This window comes from Macrobrachium rosenbergii, chromosome 48, assembly GCF_040412425.1.
Source record: "Macrobrachium rosenbergii isolate ZJJX-2024 chromosome 48, ASM4041242v1, whole genome shotgun sequence".
Taxonomy (NCBI): domain Eukaryota; kingdom Metazoa; phylum Arthropoda; class Malacostraca; order Decapoda; family Palaemonidae; genus Macrobrachium; species Macrobrachium rosenbergii.
This window is the reverse complement of record NC_089788.1, coordinates 31578150-31588267: the sequence shown is the minus strand read 5'-3', so window position 1 is coordinate 31588267 and position 10118 is coordinate 31578150. Positions and strand designations below refer to the sequence as shown.

General features: G+C 37.8%; 1 pseudogene; it reads right to left on the bottom strand.

Moving 5' to 3' along the window:
- Positions 1-7435: 7435 nt before the first annotated feature.
- Positions 7436-9665, bottom strand: LOC136831019 (uncharacterized; annotated as a pseudogene).
- Between the last annotated feature and the right edge of the window lie 453 nt (positions 9666-10118).

Below are 10118 nucleotides of genomic sequence, written 5' to 3'. Positions count from 1 at the left end.
TGCTTCTTGTGCAAAGAAACGAGGTCGGTTTCTCAAACAAACGCCAATACAGTGTTTTACAAAATGGTGGTAATCTATCAGTTATAAGAATTCAACCATTATAGTTACAAATAACATGCTACAGATCAATAGAGACATGACATATGATCCTTCTAATGACCTCTTTATATCTAGAGGCCCGTACGATGGGCAATACAAATGCCCAGGCCAGAAAGAGAGAAACAAGTAAACGAACTGGGAAGTAAAAAAAAAAAAAAAATGAGCTGGGTTTAATCCATAAAGAGGTGATAGACCAGCCACTTGAAAGGAGATGGTTTATAATTTTACAGAAAATCCAAAATCAGTATGAGTTCTAAATTTTGGTAGAGTAGTGGAGGGGCAATAAAGAGACATCGAACTGTACCATCTCAAGTGCCAACACAGTTCCATGTTTTCCTGTAAAATTAATTTCAAAAAGGAATTTCATGTGGTGGATATTTCTTTTCAGTCCCTTTCTGGGCTTCTACTTTACTTGGCCACATACAGAATTTAAAGAGATTCAGTCACTACGCAATCGATTAAAAGCCACGCTACAACCCTAGCTGGAAAAGCAGAAAACTTCAAGGCCAAGGGCCCCAACAGGGAAAGCAGTTCCATTACCGAAAAAGATTCACTGATTGACTAATTTATGGTTACTAAAACTGGCGTCGCAATACCTAGGTTACTGAGGCTGTAATGAAATTAAATAGGAAAAAACCTTAAAATTTTTCATTTAAGATTTATATATATATATATATATATATATATATATATATATATATATATATATATATATATATATATATATTTATTTATGGTCATATCTGTAAATACATATACTGTACTGTACACACAAACACACATACTGCATATGTACTGTACATCGTAGCAAGGATAAAATGTCCATCTCTGTCACGTCCCTAAGAGAAGAACCCTTGCCCTAGATCCCAAGACTTGGACATTCGACCAGTAAATATCTCATAGTCAAGGGGGCAATGCAGTCGTCACAGAGTGGATTGTTTTCACCCGATATCGAGAACACTTGAATCAATCTTGTATCCTGCACAATATCGTTTCTAGTATCCTTGACATATAGAGATAACTGATGACGTAATACTGCGCATCTTTTGATTCGTTAAAATATTTTCCCAAAGGGACTGCCAGAAGTTTTTCATTTGCTGACATACAAGACGAAATACATCCCTGTATGGTGGTAAGACATCTTCTGGGTTCTGGAGAGGTAACTGTTGACTTAGTAAGTTGATGAGCTTGCTCGTTCCCAAGAACCCCAGCATAGGAAGGCACCAAGCAAAAATTTACTTCTTTACCTCTTCCTCTCACTAACAACAGGCATTCCATAATCTCCAAAATCAGTGGGTGTAAAGAGTTAAAAGATTCTAAAGACTGGAGAACACTTCTCAAGTCGGAATATATTGTAAAAATATTTCCATTCTGAGTTAAAATTTCCTTTAATGCCTTTAAAACTGCATGCAGTTCTCTTGTAAAAATAGATGTAACACATGATAATTTCCCACTTCTTTCTACATCAGGGAAGGCCACTCCAATGCCGACGCCAGCATCTGACTTTGAACCATCTGTGAAAACTGCAATGGATTTATCAAATTGGGAGAAATGATCTAAAAATATTGCTTGTATCGGTTCATTGGACATTTCTGCTTTCGTCGAATTAAATACCTATAACATTTTGCCTCTGGAAGATTCGGGGGGCAGGTCCTAACCGAATATCTAGTTGGTAAAGTCGCTGGTAAAGTTTTTGTCCTTAGGATATTGAATTGACTGATATACACTTTACTCTAAAAGCAAATGGTTGGGGTTGCTTGGGGTGATTTTCATAAAATTGCCAAGGACTTTCATTTCTGATACAAATACTGGTTAAGGGCTTAGGGAGCCTCTGAAATCTGTACCAGCCCCGAACCAGCAGGTGTTGGTAAGGTAGATCCAGAGGCATCTCACCAGCGTCCACAAACATGCTCACAGTTGAAGATGGATTAAATGCTCCTGTAGCCAATCTTATTCCTGCATGGTGAACTGAATTTAGCATTTTAAGGCTATTAGACTTTGCTGAGGTGTGACTAAAGCTTTGTGTAGTCTTAACATCTTAATTCGGTTAGCACCCAAGGAAGGGTGGGACAGAAAGTTTAGGACATTCATTGCTTTCAAGCATTTTGTCTTAAGATATTTCAGATGTGGAATCCAAGTCAGCTTGCTAGCAAAAATCAACCTGAGAATTTGAGGGGTGTCATTACGAATATATAAAACTACAGCCCGCAGTTATAGGGGAAATGATAGGGTGTATACTCTCAGGGTTTAGACACGTATTATTACCAATCATAGTCTCCATTCGAGAAAATGATCTTTTAATTTTTCTACAATTTTCTCTTCTGAGTACGTCATCAGTGGGGGTGCACATATCATTCCCTTGGAGTGATTGTAAAAAGCATGTGCTGAACAGTCGACTTCAACTCCTCGATGGTGAAATAATGCTTTTAATTTTTCACTTTCTTTTGCTGAGGCTGATTCCACAGTCAGTTTTCCCCAACTTTCAGATGATATCTTAGGCTCTTGGCCACTATACCTCACAATGTATCTGTGCACATTAAAATAAAAATATCACAATTAGTATCTTCCAGATTAAAGGTCAAATACTTATCATAAGAAGAGGTTTCAAATATCCCTGGTCCTATTTCACATACATTTCTGGTAAATTTCCTTTTGCTCCATGATGAAGCGTAGGGTTCCAGTGTAATTGCACTAGAAGGTTTCCTAGCCATGTCCAAAAGCAGGTTGTCAGAGGAGGATGCAGAAGACGTTATCTGTGCCAAAAGGGTATCAGCAAAGGGTCCAGGGGTTCTTAATTCTTTATTATTACTCATAAAGATCGAATTGATAAAAAAATAAATAAACCTGAAGATCTTAAAAAGATATCAGCTTTCATGGAGTTTATTCTTCCACCAATGGCACCAGTAAGAGCCATCCCCCAAATGTCCACTCCCTATCCTACCCCACAGGAGATGGCACCAGCACAATTAGGGTGGCTCAAGTGTAAGCCAAACCTGCTTGTTGGGACTGAGAGTAATACAAGAATACAATCATACCCACCCTAATCATATCATGGGCAAACTGGACAGAATTCCTAGAGTCCTATCCAAAGAACCAGACCATTCCTGAATCCATGGCCCAGCTCTGCAGAATAGTTCTACCCTTGAGGTATCCATGTGAATAATCTCACTGATATTCCTCAGGTCCAAATATAATCGGGTAGCTGATGATCCCACCACAGTTCCCACTATGTAAACCCTATTCCCAGCTATGATAGCTTTTCCTGTTTATCAGGTACAATAAATTTCCTACAAGTGGAAAATTCTACAAGACTTAACCCATTTTAATAAGTAATATAGGACTCTTGGACTCGAACCTAGGAACCAATTCAAGAGGTTCAAAAGACCCCTCACCACGTCAAGGTGGACCCAAGTCGAGTGGGTTACAGTAAAGGAAATGTAGAATTAAAATTGAACCATGAAAGAGAAAAAAAGAAAAACAAGACAAATGACATAGTAAAATAAATAAGATAAATAACAAATAAACCATGAAGGGAGACTCACAATAGCCTGCTTAACCATAAAAGCAATTGATCCAAGTTTGAACCTCTGAAATTCCAACGATTAGGCCACAAGAGGCATGACACTTCTAGAAAACTGCGTGGCAGCCTAATGCACCTCACATAAAGGACAAGACTTAGATTTAATTGCATTTCTAAGTTTATTTGGTGGATGATAAAAATTACGAAATATCGTGTATAGAATGCACGAGCTAAGTGAACGACGATGCCAGAGATTAATATCCAGATCACAGATTAGATTTTTAACAGAACTTAAGTTTTTGTGCAAAAATTTAACATGCGAGTTAGCTGCTGAATATCAAATGGGGAACAATATTCAAAACACTGAAGAATACGAGAAATGAAATATTTCCTCTGGATAGGCATGTTTAAAAAAAATGACTGTCGGTACCCTTTTATTCTTTAAACAAGAATAAAAACCCTATGACGTAAATTTCCACAATTCAAGCACAGACGTCTTGTCAACGACGCCAATCACTCTCTAATTTCCTGAATATTAAAGACGTTTTTTCCCAGCCTTTAACTCCACCTCTCTAGCACTTTTTGGGTCTTCCCTCTCCCCCTTCCTCCCGACACTGTCAATTATATTCTTTTTCACCCACCCATCATCACCCATTCTTTCCACATAACAAAACCTTTTCAAAACACGCTGATTCATCTTTCCACCTACGATGGCAGTTTTACCACTTCGCACCTTTGCAACACTCCTTATTCTACATATACCGTTTTGATAGTTCCTACAGCATTCAACATCCAGCTTCTACAGCATTCAACATCCATACTTGACTTCGAAAAAGTAGAGGTAGCTCAACTTTTGCTTTCATAAAAACTCCTCTTCACTTTCAATTTTTTTAATGCACTCTACTACCTTTACTGCGTTACCTATGCTGAGGTTCACCGCCCCTCTTATCCTGCCACAATCCATCTCATTAATTAATTCTAAATGCCTAGGACACACCACTCTCCCACCATCCACGCTAACATTTCTTGTTCCATTTTTATATTTCCATTTTCCCTCAACACATTACTCATGCTTGCATTCACTTTTCACATCCTCCTCTTACAAACACTTTTAAGCTCTTTCACTCAGTCATCTGCACACATCACGATCCACTCATGGCCCCCTTGTCTTATACCATATCTAGGCACCTACATCTCCTGGAGGTTCATATGTATATATACATTATATATGTATATATATATACATATATATACATTTATATATATACATACATACACACACACAATATATATATATATATATATATATATATATATATATATATATATATATATATATATATATATATAATTAAATTCAACACAATTCTTCAGCTAGATTTTAAGTTACACAAACAATGATAACAAAGAAACAATGATATAAAAAGTAAATTATGAATGAACTACAATGATCATAAAAAATCCATTATGCCTGTAACAAAAAATGTAGACGGTGAAAGGGTAACTTGTCCCGACCTTTGTACTGCTACACTTATCTGCTTCCTGTGACGTCAGTGAGACCTGAATCAAGCCACTGAAACCGATTATCATGTGACGGTATTGCTCAATACAAAGGTTTAAGACAAGTCGGAAAAAACGCAAGAGTAATGTTGTTATCATTGACTGTTTGCTGATTTATCCTTAATTACTTACTACATGCTTATTTTGACTGATAATATTTCAATATTTAAAACGCAATATACTAGAGAGGCGCATACCTGTTTAGTTAAAGTCCTACAAATACAATGCCCTAAGGTAAAAATATTAGAGCAAATGAAGACAGCAAGTAAATAAACCAATTCAACCAAGCACATACAAACATACACACACATTATATATATATATATATATATATATATATATATATATATATATATATATATATATATATATATATATATATATAAAATATAGAGAGAGAGAGAGAGAGAGAGAGAGAGAGAGAGAGAGAGAGAGAGAGAGAGAGAGAGAGAGAGCTTACCACCAACAATACAACAAATACTGATCTAATTCTCCTGGGAAAATAATGTCTTTTATTAGAACGCTACGAAAGACGGCGAATTTTGTCCTAAAACGAATTAGTCACAAATAAACTCACTTCTTTCATGTTCTTTATGAGAGGAATCCCCTTGTGATCCGAAAAGCAAGACTTTTGAATAGGAAATATCATCACTGGTAACTGAAAATGAAAGTCTTACGCGACCCCTTTAAAAACAAGTTGCTAAAATTGATAACAAATTCATGAAAACCTTCACGCAATATATTACGCGACAAATTATAAATATTCACTGTATTTATTCAATTTAGGATACACGGCTTGACAATGACAACAGGAGAAGTATTTTTCCTCTGCTTGTTGCGGGGCTCGCTTCTTTCCACTGAGAGAGAGAGAGAGAGAGAGAGAGAGAGAGAGAGAGAGAGAGAGAGAGAGAGAGAGAGAGAGAGAGAGAGAGAAACTAATACAGCCCCAAAAAGTGACAAAACAAGGCACTATGCATAACAAAGTTTCTGCAATGTTACTGATTAAAGAACCTCCATAACAAACTGATGTACTCGTAGCTGACGGAATCGGTTAGAATAGGACAAATGTTGTGAAGAGTCGAATTATCATTCACCGGAAGGACGCGTGAATCAGACTTCTTGATAACGCTGTTTTGAATTCTGTACATGCTAGATGGCCTTCCACATAAGTTCTTATTGCCCTGGAGTCATACTGGATGAAAAAGGCTTAAGATTTGTATGTCTTGGAATTTTCTTCAGCTTTTCCGTGTTGCAAAAAATTACGAAGCTGCTAACCGGCTAAGTTTATTTTCCACCGTACTTACGGAAAAATAAGAAAAAAAAAAAGCAATGGTACTCATATGCCCACTGACTGTAGAAAAATGACAGTTCTACATTTAGAATACAGCATACATTGACTACTCCCGGCATGAAACAAAGCATTGATTCGTAGGATTTTAATACGGACTATCAAGAAATAATATCACTGGTGAATTCACTTCTTAGGTTTATCTCACATTAGGTTGCGTTTACACCTAGCGAGTGGAGTCGAGTCAAGTCAAGACGAGTCATATGACTCGAGTCATTTTGAATCAGCGCCGTTCCCACTGACTGAGTCAGAAAGTCAGAATCAAGGTCAACAGTGACTAGGATGGACGCAAGCGTTCTCGCTGAAATATCGGTGTTGCTGTTGCTGTGGCTGAGGTGGCGAAGGAGTAGGCGTAGGCGTCAAAGATTATGGATTCATGACATTAATGGTAAAAGGCCAGAGTTTAGAAGCTTTGGACATCTATTCCCAGACTTGATAAACAATCCAGAGAAGTTTTATGACTTCTTCAGAATGACAACTGAACAATTTAAAATGTTAGTGGAGTTAACTGCACCCTATATAAGAAAGCAAAACACCAATTACCGACGTGCACTTTCAGTTGAGGAAAGAATGGCCATTTTCCTAAGGTAAGAAGTGGATTATTGAAAATATAGTCTGTAAGTAGGTAGATCTAGTGTTTCATTCAGTGCTAAATCAAACAAAATGAGAAATAGACATCTTTTATTACTGGTTGTGAATACAGTAAAAAAATAAATAGACATCCTCTACTTTTGGCGGCTGTGAATACAGTACAAGATAAATAAACTTATATTTCTGGATGTGAAGACGGTAAAACATAGACATACTTTACTTTTGGTTGTAAATACAGCAAAACAAATAAATGCACTAATTATTCCTTGATCTTGATACGTATATAATAAAAAAAGTCATGTTCTTCAGCTTTAGGGCTAGCTCTCACAGCTAAGTGTATTCAGAATTATTAGTTCTAGCAGGAGATGGTGATGGTGCTGGAGTTGTGTGTTGCTCAGGCCAGTAACCATTTTGATGTCAAGACTGTCAGCTGGCGACAATTGTTTCATTAGGGGAAGAAGACTCAACAGGGACTGACGACCTGGATAATTTTCATCTTTACATGCTGCTTGTTCACGAAGCTTCTGCAACTCCCCCAGGATCTGCATATCAAATTCATAGTAAAGTTGCAGCGAGGTCTTTTGTTAGCATGAGGCTTCTTTGGTGCAGAGGTAGGTAGGTTGAAAGCAGGTCTGCTCCCTTCACGGACATCTACATTGTTTCTTATTTCTTGAAAACATGCATTATCAGGTGCATCCGGGACAGCAGAGGATGATTCGTCAGGTGTAACATCTACAAAACTTTGGTCCTCATCAGGCGGTGTTAGCACATTAGATGATGTTGCCCGTGGCGTTACATAGGGGATGAGGAATTCCATAGCATCATGAGAAACCCACTTCTTTGTTGTGCTGTGGGCTGATCCAGATGGCTTGATACTAGTCCTCCTCCTTTCTCTCATAAAATTACTCCATAGGTGATGCCATTTTTCCTTCCATTCAGCTTCAGCGAAAAAAAATAATAAAAGAATGCTATTTGTATATGGTTTCCTCTGGCTCCCATTCGCCCCTGTATGACCTCTCTCTCTCTCTCACTCTCTCTCTCTCTCACACCAGTAAATGCTTGTTATATAACATTTTTTCCAGACATGTTGCTACTGGAGAATCCTTTGTTTCCCTTGGGTTCCAGTTTCGCACTGGGCTATATGGGAAGTACTGTAACCACAGTATATGGCAGTACCTGATAATCATTGCTGGAGAAAGATAGCAAGGACGTTTTCTGAGAAATGCAATGTTCCTAACTGTATTGGAAGCACTGTCGGCAGAAATGCCCACTTGCTGCAGGCTCACTTTTCCATGATTATAAAGGGTATCACTCTTTTGCACTACTGGCTGTTGCTGATGCCAAATGTTGTTTTACAATGACTGATGCAGGGACACATGGGCGAAATAGTGATAGTTCAATTTTCTGTGACTCAAATATGGGTAGGTCATTACTTTCTGGACATCTAGGTTTTCCCAGGCCAAGTAACATACCAAGCACTGAAATCACAGCACCATTCTACCTCATAGGAGATGAGGCTTTTCCTTTAAAGCCTCTTCTTACTCTCGAAAGGGCCTAGATTACTCTAGGAAAGTGTTCAACTACAGAATGAGCAGAGCTAGGAAGACAACAGAATGTGCTTTTGGCACATTAGCTCAAAATTTGGTGTACTTAAAACAACAATGGAGACAAGCATTGAGTTATCGGAAGCAATAATTAATAGTATCTGTGTGCTTCATAATTTCATTCATCATGAAGACAATATCAGCTTTCTTGGTGATAATGATGATGTAATTGATGACCACTGTCAAAACATAAGAAGTTTGTCACCAACAAGAAGCACATGGCCTGCAGAGGAAGCCATGTCAGTTCGCGACACTCTGAGAGAGTACTTTTTCTCACCAGGTGGAGCAGTCGAGTGGCAGGACAGAATGCTCCACTGACAGGCTACAGACAGTCAGCACACAATAAGTGGTCGCACATCACATCTTTGTTAAGCATTTAAAGTACTGTATAAGGAAGGATGATTGGTGATGCTACAGATTTATCATTTCATCATTAGTATCTGTCATATTGACCTTTACTTTTGCAATGGCATAATATCTTTATTAAGCATTTAAAGTATAGTGAAGGATTATTTGTTGCATGAGATTATTTTATTTGTTGATGCTATTGCTTTATCATTGCATTGTTACTAAAGATTAGTATTGCCATAATATCTTTTACTTTTGAAACGGCATTTATACCATTTAGCATAATATCAGTGAACGATATCAAGGGTGAACAGGAGTTTGACAGGAAATTGGAGTCCCAAACTGCTTGATGCCTGGCGGAGTGGTGGTTACTAGCACATCTCTTGCATTTCAAACCTGCACGAGTTACCAAATGCAGCCATTTCTTCTTTTGAATAATGTAGTGAATAAAAACTGAACTGACCTGTCATATAATTTTTGCAGCAATATCCCTCCATAAAGCAGCTATGGCATCCCTATTCCGGTGCATGGGATTACACTGATCATATATAGAACTTCGCTCTTGCACTAAACTTATCAGGACCTCAGGATTCATAGTGCTCACCTCTCAGCGGACTCGCCATGTCTGATGAAAAAATGGCTCCGCCCGAGTCATTAACTCTGAATTGCCTTGACTCGCCTCGATTCGGTATGACTCGACTCGCTTGGTGTAAACTCTCCCATTCGAATTAATGTGGCAATTCAAGAAATACTTTCTCATTAGCCCACTTGCTTACTTTATCGATGGCTCTTTGCATGAACCTGCTAGTAGATACTACGTCATATCCTGTGCAATACAGAGCCAAATTATCTACAAATAAAGAGCCTTTTACTGGTGATGATATCTTTTCTAATACTCCATCAATGGCAATAGCAAAGAGGGTGACACTAAGGATACTATCCTGAGGAACTTCCTCTTCTTGTAAGAAATGTCATGATACATGATTTCCAACTCTTACCTTTATATATCTTTCTGATAAAAACGAATTTATAAATCTGATCATTTTTC